The 16,852-nt window shown below is 44.0% G+C and overlaps 1 protein-coding gene across 4 annotated transcripts in view; it reads left to right on the top strand.

The window, feature by feature from the left end:
* SIL1 (SIL1 nucleotide exchange factor) overlaps positions 1 to 16,852 on the top strand; it is a 349,165-nt gene that overhangs the window by 76,540 nt on the left and 255,773 nt on the right. The window lies entirely within an intron of this gene.

Below are 16,852 nucleotides of genomic sequence, written 5' to 3'. Positions count from 1 at the left end.
CGCTGCCTTCCCTACCTTTCCTACTCAGGAATACGTAACGTCTTCTCGTAACCCTTCCTTATTGTCAGGAGATGAGGCAGTGGGGGTTTGAGACTGGCTTTGTCTCGCATCTGTTTTAGTTTCCCTGCCTGGTTCCGTCTCCCGACCTCAGTTTGTGCATCTAGCTAACGGCTCCAATGTTGTCACGGGTTCATGGCTGAGATCTGTGTTGTCTCTTCACCATATGTAATTACTCCTCCCCATTGTATTTTCCCTCTTATGTTTCTCTTTGTTCTGGTAGAGGAAGACTTACGTTTAAAGTAGAGTGTACAGACTTTGATGTATCTCAAATCACCTTAGAGGTTGTGCATATCATCAGCTGGGGATTTCGGATAAGGTGGAGCTTGGACACCAGAAGTCCTCTCCGGGTGGTCCCGAAGTTCTCGCTTTGAGATTCTCTGCTTCATAAGACAGGAGAACATTAGTTGATATATGAGTCCCTGTAATGTGGCTTCAGGTGGGAAAGACCAGGAGTCAGGAAATGCCCAACACCTGAGAGGCCAGTGGGGCTTCCTTTGCACTGTAGGAGCTGGAGTGCCGTTTGATGCCTTTAAAAAAATATAATGACACGTATAAGAGATCAGTTTTCTAATAAATATTTTTCAATGCTTGGCTTCAGTCAAGCTCTGCTGGCTTTCTGACATCATACAAAACTGCTTTGGGGTTTAGGGGGATTACACTATATTAACCCAGACAAGGTAGGCAGGAGGAGAATGAATCCTCCAAGTTTGCTAAGAAGAAACTGATGTGTTTATAAACACTAACAGTGTTTTGACCAGGGGTCCCCAAACTACGGCCCGGGCCGCATCCCCCCCCCCCCCCCAGGCCATTTATCCGGCCCAGCTGCACTTCTGGAAGGGGCACCTGTTTCATTGGTGGTCAGTGAGAGGAGCATAGTTCCCATTGAAATACTGGTCAGTTTGTTGATTTAAATTTACTTGTTCTTTATTTTATTTTATTTATTTATTTATTTATTTATTTATTTCATTTTTCTGAAGCTGGAAACAGGGAGAGACAGTCAGACAGACTCCCGCATGCGCCCGACCGGGATCCACCCGGCACGCCCACCAGGGGCGGTGCTCTGCCCCCCAGGGGGCGATGCTCTGCCCATCCTGGGCGTCGCCATATTGCGACCAGAGCCACTCTAGCGCCTGGGGCAGAGGCCAAGGAGCCATCCCCAGCGCCTGGGCCATCTTTGCTCCAATGGAGCCTTGGCTGCGGGAGGGGAAGAGAGAGACAGAGAGGAAAGCGCGGCGGAGGGGTGGAGAAGCAAATGGGCGCTTCTCCTGTGTGCCCTGGCCGGGAATCGAACCCGGGTCCTCCGCACGCTAGGCCGACGCTCTACCGCTGAGCCAACCGGCCAGGGCTTGTTCTTTATTTTAAATATTGTATTTGTTCCTGTTTTGTTTTTTTGCTTTAAAATAAGATATGTGCAGTGTACGTAGGGATTTGTTCATAGTTGTTTTTTTTTTAAATTTTTAATTTTTAATTTATTCATTTTAGAGAGGAGAGAGGGGGGGGAGAGAGAGAGAGACAGAGAGAGAGAGGAGAGAGAGACAGGGGGGAGGAGCTGGAAGCATCAACTCCCATATGTGCCTTGACCAGGCAAGCCCAGGGTTTCGAACCGGCGACCTCAGCATTTCCAGGTTGATGCTTTATCCACTGCGCCACCACAGGTCATTCATAGTTTTTTTGATAGTCTGGCCCTCTAACGGTCTGAGGGACAGTAAACTAGCCCCCTGTGTAAAAAGTTTGGGGACCCCTGGTTTTGACAGTGTAAAAGATATTTTGTATCTGTGTACTCTTTTGGCTCTCCCCTTACCCAAGCTTTTTCCTTTTTTGATAAAAGTATAGACAAATTTGGGGATTCGGTAGGATTTTGCTGGGAGTCAGGGCATTAGGATATCAGGGTTGATGTTTGTATGACATGGATCAAGATTGGTCTGTGATTTCAGTTGAGAACATGGCTCTTAGGTTTTTAAAGAAGGTGTAGCCACATCAGATTTATTTTAACCATTCTGGTATTTAGTGAATTTAATCTGCTAACACATTTGTTGTTCTGATGCAATTTGCTACAGAAAAGACTTGTCCCATTTTACAGAGATGATGGGAATAGGAAATATGTTGGTAGCAATGAGGTAGTCCAGAAATGGAAAGTTGCCTTGTATTCTGATTGCTGCTTTTCCTGCCGTCTTTGAAGTCCAGCTATTACTTATCTGCAGAGGCTTTGAGCCCTAGTGTGTTTCATGGGCACCAAAAAATTAAGTGAAACTGAGAAGTAAGAAATGGGTTTTAAAATGAATATCCCAGAACTTAATCCTTCAGTAAGTGGTGTTCTGTGAAGTGGTATGTGTAGGTGTGAGTGGTGGGGATTGAGGGTGGGATCACTTATGTGATAATGGCCATTGTCCAAAGCAGTTTTGAAAATTCACCTCTGAAATTGTCTCCAGAGACGTTAATACCTGACACCATACTGTATTTTTAAAAAAGAGTTCATTAGAGAGAGAGGAAGGGGGAGAGAGAGAGAGAAAAATATGGATCTGTTCCTGTATGTGTTCCTGACAGGATCAAACAGGCAACTTTGTGTATGAGGACGAGGCTTTAATTAACTGCGTTATCTGGCCAGAGTACCATACAGTTTTTTAATTACAATTTTATTATTTTTATCCTAAATGGTATGGTTAAGAAACCTTGTCACTTGACTTATCTACAGATGAGTTAAGAGTTCTTTCAAAGTGAGCATAATGCTTTTTTGGAGTGTAGTAAATGTGAGTTTTGATTCAGAGTCTATCATTTATTAATCATATGACCTTGGACAAGTGATTTTACCTCTTAGCTTGTTTTTCACTGCATAAAAATGGGAATAATACTTTGAAGAGTGGTTAAGTGAGATAATAAACATGAAAGCTTTTGTAACATAGGAATGCAATAACTGTTTTCACCATCAAAGAATGAAGATTTGCGCCTGACCAGGCGGTGGCGCAGTGGATAGAGCATCGGACTGGGATGCGGAAGACCCAGGTTCGAGACCCCGAGGTCGCCAGCTTGAGCATGGGTTCTTCTGGTTTGAGCAAGGCTCACCAGCTTGGACCCAAGGTTGCTGGCTCGAGCAAGGGGTCACTCACTCTGCTGTAGCCCCCTGGTCAAGGCACATATGAGAAAGCAATCAATGAACAACTAAGGTGTCGCAACGAAAAACTGGTGATTGATGCTTCTCATCTCTCTCCGTTCCTGTCTGTCCCTATCTATCCCTCTCTCTGACTCTCTCTCTGTCCTGTTAAAAAAAAAAAGAAAAAGAAAAAAAAAAGAATGAAGATTTGCTATTGATGACAGTATTAAAAAATGACAATCTTTAAAGGCAAGTTGTATCTTTTTAGATAGATAGTGCCTTCCAATTTTCTTTTCATTATGTTTGTGGATTCATGCTCTGTCATCTTGATTCTTCCCCCCCCTTCATTATTTTCTATCTTTTCCTAAGTGAAGCTTTGCTGTAGGGCAGGGGTCCCCAAACTTTTTACATAGGGGGCCAGTTCTCTGTCCCTCAGACCGTTGGAGGGCCGGAGTATAAAAAAAACTATGAACAAATCCCTATGCACACTGCACATATCTTATTTTTAAGTAAAAAAACGAAACGGGAACAAATACAATATTTAAAATAAAGAACAAGTAAATTTAAATCAACAAACTGACCAGTATTTCAATGGGAACTATGCTCCTGTCACTGACCACCAATGAAACAGGTGCCCCTTCCAGAAGTGCGGTGGGGGCCGGATAAATGGCCTCAGGGGGCCGCATGTGGCCCGCGGGCCGTAGTTTGGGGACCCCTGCTGTAGGGGCTATCTGCCAGTGTCTAGGAGTAAGCCTCTTTTTTTTTTAAATTATTTATTTATTTATTTATTCATCTTAGGAGGGGGGAGAGAGAAAGAGAGAGAGAAAGAGAGAGAGAAGGGGGAGGAGCAGGAAGCATCAACTCCCATATGTGCCTTGACCAGGCAAGCCAGGGTTTTGAACCGGCAACCTCAATGTTTCCAGGTTGACGCTTTATCCACTGTGCCACCACAGGTCAGGCGGAGTAAGCCTCTTTTCAAGAGAGCTAATCTGAACGTTTTTATAGTGTGTGTATTCCTGGGGATTTTTCTCTGGGGCTTCAGATGGTGCTTAGATCACGCTCTGTAGCACAGGCTTCTTTAACTCCTGGATTTTGTGTCAATTTAGAGACCTGTCCTTGTGAAGCTAATCTTTTTCTTTCTGAGCGAGGATGCATACTTTAATAAACTTCTTGGAGTGGCTTTAAGCTGAAAGCTGTAGTCTTCTACACAATAGAGCTTCTTATTTTAATTACATGTGGTCTAAAGGGAATATCCTGCCCTTTTATTCATTTACTTCACCAAGGGTTTCACTACTGAGTAGGGAAGGAGAATAGCCTGTTGCTGTTAAGGCGAGGCTTTGGGTAACTTCTGATTCCTAACATCAACAAACAGCTGAGTTTGTCTTTGGGCAAAAACCTCAAAGATTTAAGCTTCTCAGGACACATGTGAAAAATCTCCCAGAATTTTCCTGGCTTGTTAAGAGATTGCATCTGGTGTTTTCACTGGTGCAATTTTCTCCCTTGGAGACAGTGAGATTCCAGTAGCAATAGTAGTGTTTTCAGGTTTTCTGAGGCAGCTTAGTGACAAGGGTATGGTTGTGATGGCTTGTCATGTCTGCCCTCATTTTCCCTCTCTCCTTTTTCTTCTGCTTTTGCTTTTTAAAAATTATTTATTTATTTATTTATTTAGGAGAGAAAGCTGGACAGGAAAGGGGGGGGAGAGGAGAGAGATGAGAAGCATCAACTCATAGTTGCTTTACTTTAGTTCATTGATTGCTTTCCATATGTGTCATGACAGGGGCTCAAGCTGAGCCAGTGACCCCATGCTCAGACCAATGACCTTGCACTCAAGTCAGTGACCTTCTCAAGCCGGCAACTCTGCAATCAAGCCCTTGAGCTGGTGACCTTGGGGTTTTGAACCAGGGCCCTTTGCGCCTTGGGCTGACACTCAAAACATGGTGCCACCACTGGTCAGCCTGCTTTTGCTTTTATTAGCATTTTTTATGCTGAATTTACTCCCAGGCTATATGTTTTTTGTTTCTTCTGGGATATCCTTTTCTTCTGTGCAAACTCCTCTTCTGGTGTAGGACTAGTAAGCCTTTTTTCAGTAAGGATCATCTTAATGTGGCAGGGAGAGCCCATATATGGGTTAATACATCCATGAGCTCTTTAAGTTCTGTGCCCCATCTTAAGAGCTTTGTTCACCTGGATGTGCTCAGTGACCAGAGAACCTGCATTTAAACCCTTAAGTTCAGTATTACTTTCTGCATTTTTAAGCATGTGCAGCAAAAATTTAGCACTCTTTTTGGGCCACTGACCTTGTGTCTAGCTGCACTGTTTGGCCTGGGCATACCTACCAACTCTACCATTATAATGATGGAATGGAACACATTGCTTCTGTAAAATGACATCTCAGATACATGATGGCTTTTCAGATATGCATACCCTTGATGGCCTTGTCTTCATTCTCTTAATAGTGTTCTTGGCTTTGGTGTTTGAGACATTGAGAAGTATCTTAGTAAGTTATGGGCCGTTATAACAATACCACAGACTGGGTAGCTTTAAATAACAAACATTTCTCAAAATTCTGGAGGCTGGCATGTCAGGTTCTTGATGCGGGCTGTCCTCTTGGTTCACAAGAGCTGCCTTCTTGCTGTATCCTCACATGCCTCAGATAGTAGTGTGAGCCTGGTCTTCTCTCTATAAGGGTACTTGGGGTTCCACCAATGTGGTCTGCTCTAACCCTAATCACCTCCCAAAGGCCCACCTCCAAATACTATCACATTGCGAATTAGGACTCCAACATATGTATTTGGGGGGTGGACACAAACATTCAGTTCATAACAAGAAGGAAGTGGCATAGTCAATTCATGAGGAACATTCTTTGCTGATGCCTTGGTGGAGGTTAGGAGCAGAGAGTTCTGAGCCTATGGCATATTTCAGTCTTGGCTCAGGAATGCTGTTGAAGTGCTGTAAATCCTTCATGACAACCATATTTCTTGGAGTCGCCTCATTTGTGAAATGTGAATGCCTGTGTTGATCTCTCCCAATGAGGAAGGTGAGCAGCCAGCCTAGTTTGTGCAGGACTGGGGCATTTCCCAGATAAAGGGCTTCAGTGCCCAAACCAGGAAAGTCTGGGACAAACCATGTGTTGTAGACTGCAGGTGGCAAAAAGCCTTTGTAAATTTGAGGCTTAGTAAAAGGCTAAGTTCTCCCCCCCCCACCTGCATATTGGCTATGATGCTGAATATTTGCACCCACTTCACTTACTTGCTTAAGTTGCTGGAAGCAATTTACATGCCCTTCCTATCACTCTTTGTTCAGGTGTTGGTTGATTTAGCTTATGCATGGTGGAGGGATTCCTAGTTATGCCTTGGAAGAGTTCCTGTTTTTGCCTCAGATGTGTAACTTTGTATCAAGGACTTTTTTGTTTTGCATATGGCTATATAATAAAGCAAACTGGGGCTATGGGGCAGTCGGATATTGCCATCAGCATTGAAGAGGCTTCCAGATTCCATCCTTTTTTCTCAATGAGTCTTTTCTTAATTCTGCACTGTTCTACCTCAAGACCCAGAATTACGAGCTGCACTGTTCCGCAGCAAACCAGTACAAGTAGGTAATCCTACCCATGATTATTATGCAAATTACTAACTGTCCTTATGGAAACTGGGTTGGCCCTTGGGACATCAAATGTTTCTTAACCTTTGTTCATTATCTCTTTTTGAGACTTTTCTTACCCCCCTCCCCATCCAACTGAATTTTAATACCACAGATATACTGTACGTATCTGTTTATGTACTGTGGCCTGTTGGAGGGCCACAAACTTGTAATATCTTAAGATTTTTCTTTCCCAACAATCAATTTTCACCCCTCTCCCCATGGGAGTGATATTGCCCTCACTGAGAATGCATGTCTTATATTCTCTAATACAGTCATCAGGCTTGTTTTCAATGCGTCACACACCAAACTAATAAAAACAGGAGAGTTTTATCTCATCCAATTCGCACATCAACCTTGTTGGATAGTTGGTATTATCCCCATTTTACAGATGAAGACACTGAGGCTCAGTGAGGTTAAGTGATTTAAGTTTGCTGTAGCCAGGCTTTAAACCCAGTTCTGACTTCAAAGCTCTTTCTGTTGTCCTGTGCTACTAACGCCTACCCCCAATAAACCCTCTCCCCCCACACCAGGATTCTGCACTAATCAACAGGGCCTTGACCATTTAACTTATTTTCTCAAGGCCCTACTAGGTGCCAGGCACAGTGGAAGATGCTGGGGACACTAATGTGAAAAAGTTCTTGCTGTTGAAGAGCTCACTATTTTTCCAGGATGGGAATGCCGTAGGGCTAGTGCCCTTGCTACCCTTTCCTGTTTGGGCCTCTAGAATGAGATGGTGGGCTGTAGCTAAGCCATGGCTGGTTGTATGGAAAGATTTGAGCGACTTGGCTTTTAGGAGGGTCAAAACTGTGAATGTGTCCTTACTGCAGGGTGGGTCAAAAGTAGGTTTACCATTGTTCATACGGAAAATAATACAGTAATTAGTAATAATACAAGCATAAACTCTATTTCAGGTACTCACAACTGTAAGCCTACTTTGCGCCACCCTATACAGTATATCCATTTTCCAACCAGCTGAGCTGTTTCCAGTTGCTGAGCATGTTGTATATAGGGTATAAACCAGGGGTAGTCAACCTTTTTATACCTACCGCCCACTTTTGTATCTCTGTTAGTAGTAAAATTTTCTAACCATCCACCGGTTCCACAGAAATGGTGATTTATAAAGTAGGGAAGTAACTTTACTTTATAAAATTTATAAAGCAGAGTTACATACAGCAAGTTAAAGCATATAATAATAATTACTTACCAAGTACTTTATGTCAGATTTTCGCTAAGTTTAGCAGAATAAATCTTTATAAAACAACTTACTATAGTTAAATCTATCTTATTTGTATAATACTTTGGTTGCTCCGCTACCACCCACCATGAAAGCTGGAACGCCCACTAGTGGGTGGTAGGGACCAGGTTGACTATCGCTGGTATAAACAAAAGAATAAACTCCCATTACATATTCTTGAGTGTGAGGTTGATAAGAATGATATTTCTGTTTTACTTACTGATATTCTTATTAATTCAGAGAGGTTGTTTGTCCTTTTGTGAACTTATTCATATTGTCTCAAAACCTAATGCTGTTAAGAGAGTTGGAGAAGAAATGGTACATGGTTGGAAGTGGAAATGAGAGGGGTGATTTTTTTTACCTGGACTTCTCCAAAGAGGCTGGAATTAAGTTTATCCTTTATTGTTTTTATTTTCTTTCAAATCTTACACTTTCAAGGTGGTTTATTTGCCATATGTTCCTCTGTTGCCTCCTAGGCTTTTTTTTTTTTTTCATAGTTGGACCTCTTAAGTTGGTTCAGGTGTTCCTGGACTGGAAGTTGGAGCCTTTGAGTAGTGTCTGATTTCTAGCTCATGTCACATTTCGTATCTACAGAGGAATGGGAATGGGTATGTTTTTTAGTTCTGCTTGTTGGCTGTGCCTTCACAGAGGGAGTTCTTGATTTTGCCTTTTAATTACCATTTCTTATCACAGGTAGAGGGACATCACAGCAGTCACTGAGCCAATTCCTGGCTAGTCACTTCTCTTTCTGCAAGTATTCTGCCTCTTTTGTCTTATGAAGGGAGGAGTTCTAGAAACTGGAAGAATCTGAGATGCATCCCAAAGGTCTGGTGAAGAAGACTAATGCCATTTTAAATGACATTTCTTTACTTCTGGTAATGGTCATGCATATGTCTTACATTTCCGTGAGGCTCCCAAGGTGGGCAGCAGCCATCTGACCAAACTGGAGACCAGCAGACTTCATTTCACTGGAAGTTACATAAAGTAAGACAGTCAATACGAGATTGATTGGTCATGCTTTGATGCTTTGAAGTAGTGGGTGGTATGCCTGACCTGTGGCGGCGCAGTGGATAGGGTGTTGACCTTGGAATGCTGAGTTTGCCAGTTTGAAGCTCTGGGCTTGCCTGGTCAAGGCACTTAGAGGGGTTGATGCTTCCTGCTCCTTCCCCCCTTCTCTTTTTCTCTCTTCTCTAAAATAAATAAATCTTAAAGAAAGGAAATAAAGGTAAAAAAAATGTAGTGGGTGGTAGACATTGGAAGCTTAAGGGACTGTCTCCTCAGCAATGTATTTAAGGTTGATACTCATGGGGAGTTGGGGTTGATTGTATTCATGAAGCAAAGTCTCCATCTGTGGGCCAGCTGCTGAAGTCTAAAGTTGTTTATCTGGGTTGGAAGGGATCATCCTTGGGGGGGGGGGTCTATATATCAATTTCATTGCAGGCATTAGGGCTCTGTCTGGTTCGTTTGTGGTTCCTTGGGTGAGTGAAGACTCAGGAGATAGTCTTTTAGGTCTGTCACTGCTCAATATTGTAATTTTGCATTCGATGGAGTCTTATTTTACTGATGACAAAACTGAATTTCAGAGAAGTGAAGTGGGTTGTATGCTTTTTTAAAGGCCACAAGTGTATTAGTGGCAGAGCTGAGACTCAAGCCAAAGATCTCACAGAGGGTCGTCAGAGAAGTTATAATTATTTAAAGCCTTGAAAAGATGCAAGATGCTATTGCAGTTAAAAATCGCCAGTATTTTGTCCATTATCTTACAGCCTCACTGTTGAGGATTTTGGCTGTTATCATGCTGATTTTTCTCCTATTTGTGTTGAGGTGTTTCCTCTTGCTTTTACCCCTGAAGAAATAGATTTGAAGTTTTCCTTTTTAGAAACAGAAATAGCTCTGAGCCAGACTGCTGTGTGATCTGTAAAGAACAGGGCCAGTGCATCAGTGGACCTTTTCTGGTGACCCAAGAAAACCTTTAATACATCTCTAAAAAGACACAAGGATTCACGAATGGTAGGGCAGAGTGGTTTAAAAACACTGTGGAGTCAGCTCACATTGTTTCATATTTTGCTATCTAGTTATTAGCTATCAGAGAAGTTATCTGTTTTCTCTTATAGTTACTTTTGTAGCCATCTTGAAAATTGAGAGAATACTTATGGAAAGTGCCTCCTCTGGCACAACTGAAGTCCTCTGGGTCATCGTCAATAATAACAGCAGCAGTTGCCAGTTCCTGACCCAAGAGTTGGTTAGAGGATAAGTTACGCTAAGTAAGTTTTATCTTAACTATCATGTCATTGACTTCTTTGTTGGTTGGTTTATTATTCATAATAGTCACAGCTAGCTCATGATGAATTACTTAAAACAGTGTTTTTCAACCAGTGTGCGTGAGACATGGTCAGGTGTGAGTATAAATACATTTAGAAACTATATTATTAACTATATGTATAATATGTACTGTGTTAGAGTGTCTTTTTTTTTTTTAATTCATTTTAGAAAGGAGAGAGAGAGAGAAGGGGGGAGGAGCAGGAAGCATCAACTCCCATATGTGCCTTGACCAGGCAAGCCCAGGGTTTCGAACTGGCGACCTCAGCATTTCCAGGTCGATGCTTTATCCATTGCACCACCACAGGTCAGGCCTAGAGTGTCTTTTGTGTCATTTTGGTAGGTGGTGTGCCCCAGGATTTTGTAAATGTAAAAAATGTGCCGCGGCTCAAAAAAGGTTGAAAATCACTGACTTAAAAGTTGTGAATAGTTAGGAACTTTGCAGCTTCTTTGCCATCACCTTACTTCATTCATTTCTAACTTTTCTGGGACTGTCTTTACTGATTTAGCTAACATGTGCTGTTTCCTGGGCAGTGTCTGACATGGGGATTTTAATGGAGCAGGGCTGGCTGGTCCTTAGCCTGCCTGGGGACCTATGACAATGTGTTTTTGTCTTTTGCTTCTGCTCTTCAGCCAGACATGAAGCAGTTAGCACATTAAGGGAACTTTGACATCTGTCATGGCTTTCTTCTGATTTGTATGCCCATTTCTGGTCCTTGTGCAAAGTCTGGGAGCCACAGTTAAATACACTGACATGGATTTTGGGACTCTCTTTCCCATTGAGATTTACAGCTGGTTCAGTGTAGCAATGGAGGTGGGAGTGGGGAAAAGCCCTCGATTCTACTACCCCTCATTATATTGATCTCAAGCCGAGTTTTTGAAAAACTCAAGCATCATAACTATTGTAAGGTCGGTGGATAATGGGGAATGGTCACGTGGGGAACCCAGGCCCGCAAACTTTAGCTAGGACCGCCCACAACCAAGCTCACCAAAAGGAGGCTTCCCAGGAACCGTTTGGAAAAAAGAGATCGTCTGCCAGCCAGTGGGATTTCACCACGTCATGTTAGCTCCACTTCCCTAGAGGGACCCTTTAAATATCTCCCACGTGGTTTAATCTTTGCAACTTCTCTGGCCTCCATCTTTCTTCGGGGCCAGGGAACCTTGCCGGATGGGATGCGTGCTCTGTATTCAATAAAGCCGTTTGCTATTCCACACTTTGTGGCTCTGGCCTCTTCCTTCCTTCTCGGCGGGGAAAAATACCTTACATTTTGGTGCCGAAACCCGGGACAACTATAGCTTGTGCCTTATCCGAATGAAACAAATGAAAAGTTCACTATTTGGGAAGGAAAATCAGTTTGAATTGGCAAAAAAATAGGAATTAAAAATCGCTTTCAGGCCCTGGCCGGTTGGCTCAGCGGTAGAGCGTCGGCCTGGCGTGTTGGGGACCCGGGTTTGATTCCTGGCCAGGGCACATAGGAGAAGCGCCCATTAGCTTCTCCACCCCCCCTTCCTTCCTCTCTGTCTCTCTCATCTACTCCCGCAGCCGAGGCTCCATTGGAGCAAAGATGGCCCGGGCCCTGGGGATGGCTCCTTGGCCTCTGCCCCAGGCGCTAGAGTGGCTCTGGTCGCGGCAGAGCGACGCCCCAGAGGGGCAGAGCATCGCCCCCTGGTGGGCAGAGCGTCGCCCCTGGTGGGCGTGCTGGGTGGATCCCGGTCGGGCGCATGCGGGAGTCTGTCTGACTGTCTCTTCCTGTTTCCAGCTTCAGAAAAATACAAAAAAAAAAAAAATCGCTTTCACAGAAATGCCATTGTCTTAATTTCTCCTTCGATTTTAAACTACTTTATCCTTGCTGGATAAAGTAGTCTTGGTTGTAGGTTCTTGTTCTGCATTACTTTGAATATTTCTTGCCATTCTCTTCTGGCCTCAAGTGTTTCTGTTGAGAAGTCGGATGTCATCCTTATGGGGGCTCCTTTGTAGGTAATAACTTTTTTTTCTCTTGGAGCTTTTAATATTTTCTCTTTATCGCTTAGCTTTGGTATTTTAATTATGATGTGTCTTGGTGTAGGTTTCTTTGGGTTTCTCTTTAATGGAGTCCTCTGTGCTTCTTGGACTTGTGAGTTTCTCTTGCATTAATTTAGGGAAGTTTTCAGCTATAATATGATTGAACAAAGTCTCTATTCCTTGTTCTTTTTCTTCTTCTTCAGGAACCCCTATGATGCGGATGTTATTTCTCTTCATGTTGTCACAGAGCTCTCTAAGGGTTTCCTCTGACTTTTTGAGTCTCTTTTCTCTTTTCTTCTCTGCTTTCATGCCTTCATTCCAGTTGTCCTCCAACTTGCTGATTCGATCCTCAGCTCTATCTATCCTGTTTTTAATTCCTTCCATTGTGGTCTTTATTTCTGATATTGTTTAGTGCCTGGGGCAGAGGCCAAGGAGCCATCCCCAGTGCCCGGGCCATCTTTGCTCCAATGGAGCCTCGGCTGTGGTAGGGGAAGAGAGAGACAGAGAGGAAGGAGAGGGGGAGGGGTGGAGAAGCAGATGGGCGCTTCTCCTGTGTGCCCTGGCCGGGAATCGAACCTGGGACTTCTGCACGCCAGGCCGACGCTCTTACCACGGATGAGTCAGCTTTTTTAGTTCGTCTCTTGCATTCCTAGCCCCTCACAGTCTGTCCCTTTCCCTGTCCTTTCCACTTGGGAGATAAGCTGGTCTTTTCAACATACCTCGCTCTCTGGTTGCCAGGCAAGTGGCTGTGAGCAGTAGTTTCTGCCCTTTTCCCTTGTGTGAGATCCCCTCTGGGCTCTCAGCCTCACCCCCCCCCCCCCGTTCCTGTAAGCAGGGGAGATTCAGGCGCTCTCTACCAGGTTTGTTGTGGCTTCTTCTTTGCTCCTTGGTTTTTGAGAGCTGTTCTTGTAGTTCAGAGTTGGTTTTTCATGCTGATTTTTCCTAAATTGATTTGTATTCCAGTTTGGTGGTGAGAGCTGGGCGCCTGTGCGTCTGCCTACTCCGCTGCCATCTTTTCAGTCCTCGAAATGCCATTGTCTTAAATTGCTCCTTCTAGTCTTACTGCTTCTCCTGTTTCCTGTAACTGCTCTAGAGTTATTGCTTCTCCTGTTTCCTGTAACTGCTCTAGAGTTATTACAGGAGCCTCCTCCTATATAGTGCTTCAGCTTTCTCCCAGACATTGTGTGCCATTGCCACATGGGTCTTCCTAAATACAGTGCTGATAGAGAACATTCATGCTTAGAAGCCTTCAGTGGCACCCACTGGCTGTTGAATAAATTCCGGTATTTCAGTTGTCTTGGTGTTCCATGCCTATTGTGGCATATCCCTTTTCTACCATTTTAATTGTGTCCTCTACGATTACCCACATGTACCTTTTGCTCCTGATAAACTGGTCCATGTGGTCCTCTAAGCATGCCTCATGTCTGTGTCTCTGCCAGTTCTTTTGCCCAGAGTTTCTTACTTAGTTTGCCTCCTTAGTTTCTTACTTTATGCTGCACAGCTGCCTTTTCAGAAAGCCTTGCCTGGGACCTCTTCTGTATCCCCATAGCAACTCTTTGATTGTAGAATTCAGCATACTTTATCCTGGCTAGTCTCTATTATATGAGCTTCTCAAGGATATGGACTATGCTTTATTTTAGTCTTCAGTGTAATGCTGAGTGTAACATGCATACCATAAATGCTTGTTGAATGAGTGAATATGTGAAAGTCTGAGAAATGATAACAGTCCTGTTCAAATCCCAGTTCTTCCCTGAAGCATTCCTTGATCCCCAGCCATAGTGAGTCTGGCATGCTCTACTCCCAGATCCCTTTGTGTCTGAAGCAGTTTGATTCTTAAGAGTAAGTCTTATCTTCCCAACTGGATTAGAAATTCCTGGAGGGAAGACATTGCATCCCTCATTCCTCTTTGTGTTCCCAACCCCAACATAATTCCTGGCTTACAGAGAGTGTTTAATAAATGTTTGTGAATGCAAGAGTCCTGCTATTTGGTTACTATTTTGCCTACCAGTTGATCAGTCTCTTTGTCATTCACTGGCCAGGGGTCTTCAAATTGTATGTTTTCAGTATCAGGGAACAGTCATTGTGAGGGATTAGGGAATGGTGGGCCTGTGGCAAACTGGAGTGCTCATGTGTTCCATGAGGACACAGGCTGCTAGTTAGCCTTTGTCATGGGTGAGTGTGGCTCTATGGCCTCATCATCTCATATTACAAGAGAAGCCAGAAATCACATTTTTGTGAAAACCCTGGGAATATCAAAGCACATCTATGGTCTGGATTTGACCTATTGGTTGCTTGTTTGTGAGATTTGGGTAGAGGCTGGGATTTCATATATTTAAGTTTCTTTTGGAAGAAGGACAGGAAGGGAGGGCATAATCTGAATACTTTAGAGGGAGTTCTGGTGAAAGCCTAACTTTGGTTGAGAATGTCTTGTAATTTTCTGTGGGTAGTGAATTAGCCTCTTCAACTAAGTCCTGCAAGAGCCCATTTATGTTATAGGTGTTATCTCCCCTTGTATTCTGTCCCTAAAAATATGGTGACTCAGGGACTTTTGTGGTGTTTGCCCTTTTGCCCAGCTTCCAATGAGGCATGTTTGACTATTGTTTCTAAGGGCCTGGTGGTCAGGCTGGTGCAATGTGAGGTCCCAGAGACCATTCCTGTTAATGGCTTCTCTAAGAAGGCACTCTGAGTAAATAAACATAACTGAAAGGGAAATATATTATACAAAATCATTGCCTAATTGTGGTCAGCCAAGGGGCAAAGCAGTGTACTAGCCAGAAGGAAACTGCATCTCTGTGGAACCTTTTGCAGAGCACAATCTTATCCTCTGGCTGTCCTTGTTCTTGTTGTAGTCCAGGGGTCGGGAACCTTTCTGGCCGAGAGAGCCGTGAATGTAGTCCAGGGGTCGGGAACCTTTCTGGCCGAGAGAGCCGTGAACGTCACATATTTTATTTTATTTTATTTTATTTTATTATTATTATTATTATTTTTGTATTTTTCTGAAGCTGGAAATGGGGAGAGACAGTCAGACAGACTCCCGCATGCGCCCGACCGGGATCCACCCGGCACGCCCACCAGGGGGCGACGCTCTGCCCACTAGGGGGCGATGCTCTGCCCCTACGGGGCGTCGCTCTGTTGCGACCAGAGCCACTCCAGCGCCTGGGGCAGAGGCCAAGGAGCCAACCCCAGCGCCCGGGCCATCTTTGCTCCAATGGAGCCTCGCTGCAGGAGGGGAAGAGAAAAACAGAGAGGAAGGAGAGGGGGAGGAGTGGAGAAGCAGATGGGCGCTTCTCCTGTGTGCCCTGGCCGGGAATCGAACCCGGGTCCCCTGCACACCAGGCCGACGCTCTACCACTGAGCCAAGCGGCCAGGGCCTACACCACATATTTTAAAATGTAATTCTGTGAGAGCCATACAACGACCCGTGTATGTTATGCATTATCCAATAAAAATTTGGTGTTATCCCGGAGGACAGCTGTGATTGGTTCCAGCCACCTGCAACCATGAACATGAGCGGTAGGAAATGAATGGATTTGTAATACATGATAATTTTTTATATTTTTAACGTTATTTTTTTATTATTAAAGATTTGTTGCGAGCTAGATGCAGCCATCAAAAGAGCCACATCTGGCTCGTGAGCCATAGGTTCTCGACCCCTGTTGTAGTCCCTAAGGGCACCTGACAGTGCTTACTTGCTTGACATTACCTTCTAGGTCTTAAAAGTGTTGCCACCAGTGGTATCCCCATCTGAGGCAGAAAGTAGCTGATTGGGATATCTCTGGAAGAATACAAGAGAAACTGAAGAGTGATTGTTTTGGGGGAGGGGCCCTGGGTGGCTGGAGAATGGGGGAGGAGGGACAGTGACTTCTCACTGTATACCTTTGTGTGCTTTTTCAAATTGGAACCATGTACCTGTATTGTTCTTACTTTTCTTAATATATCTGGGCAAACCCAAGTGTGGTCTCCCCTTCCAAATCCACTCTGTTCTCATTTAATTCCTAAGTGTGAGCCTCTCCGCAAACACCTGTACCCAGTCACTGTAGACTGACTCTTTGAGGTGACAGTTTGCCTTTGTGCTCCCCAGAAGTGTCCTAGGGTTTCTCACCCAGCAGTCTTTGGAATAACAATCAGGCCTAAAGTATGTTCAATAACTTACTGTTTATAAAGGGCTTTCAAATACATTATTTTATCTGGTCCTTAGAACATCCACATTTTATGGAGGTAAATAGTTAAGGTTTGAAGAGTCTAAATGACTTAGAGTCATACAGCTAGTCAGGGTAGAGCAGTGACTAATCCAGGCACCCTGCTTTTGTATCCACGCCCCTTGCTCTTAGTTTTTGTGGCAGTGAGGTGGTGGTCTTCTCTTTCTGGAATTTTCATGGATTTCCAGAGCTGTTTTATTTGAAGCAGGAGTGGAGCTGTGGTGTTCCTTCTTTTCTCTTTTGGTTCAAGTCTTTTTCTCCTTAGGACTCTCAAGTTATATAGGCCTGTGTTCTCTGGAAAAAGGGGTTAGTAG

Source organism: Saccopteryx leptura, chromosome 6, assembly GCF_036850995.1.
Source record: "Saccopteryx leptura isolate mSacLep1 chromosome 6, mSacLep1_pri_phased_curated, whole genome shotgun sequence".
Taxonomy (NCBI): domain Eukaryota; kingdom Metazoa; phylum Chordata; class Mammalia; order Chiroptera; family Emballonuridae; genus Saccopteryx; species Saccopteryx leptura.
This window is presented reverse-complemented; position numbering and strand designations above follow the sequence as displayed.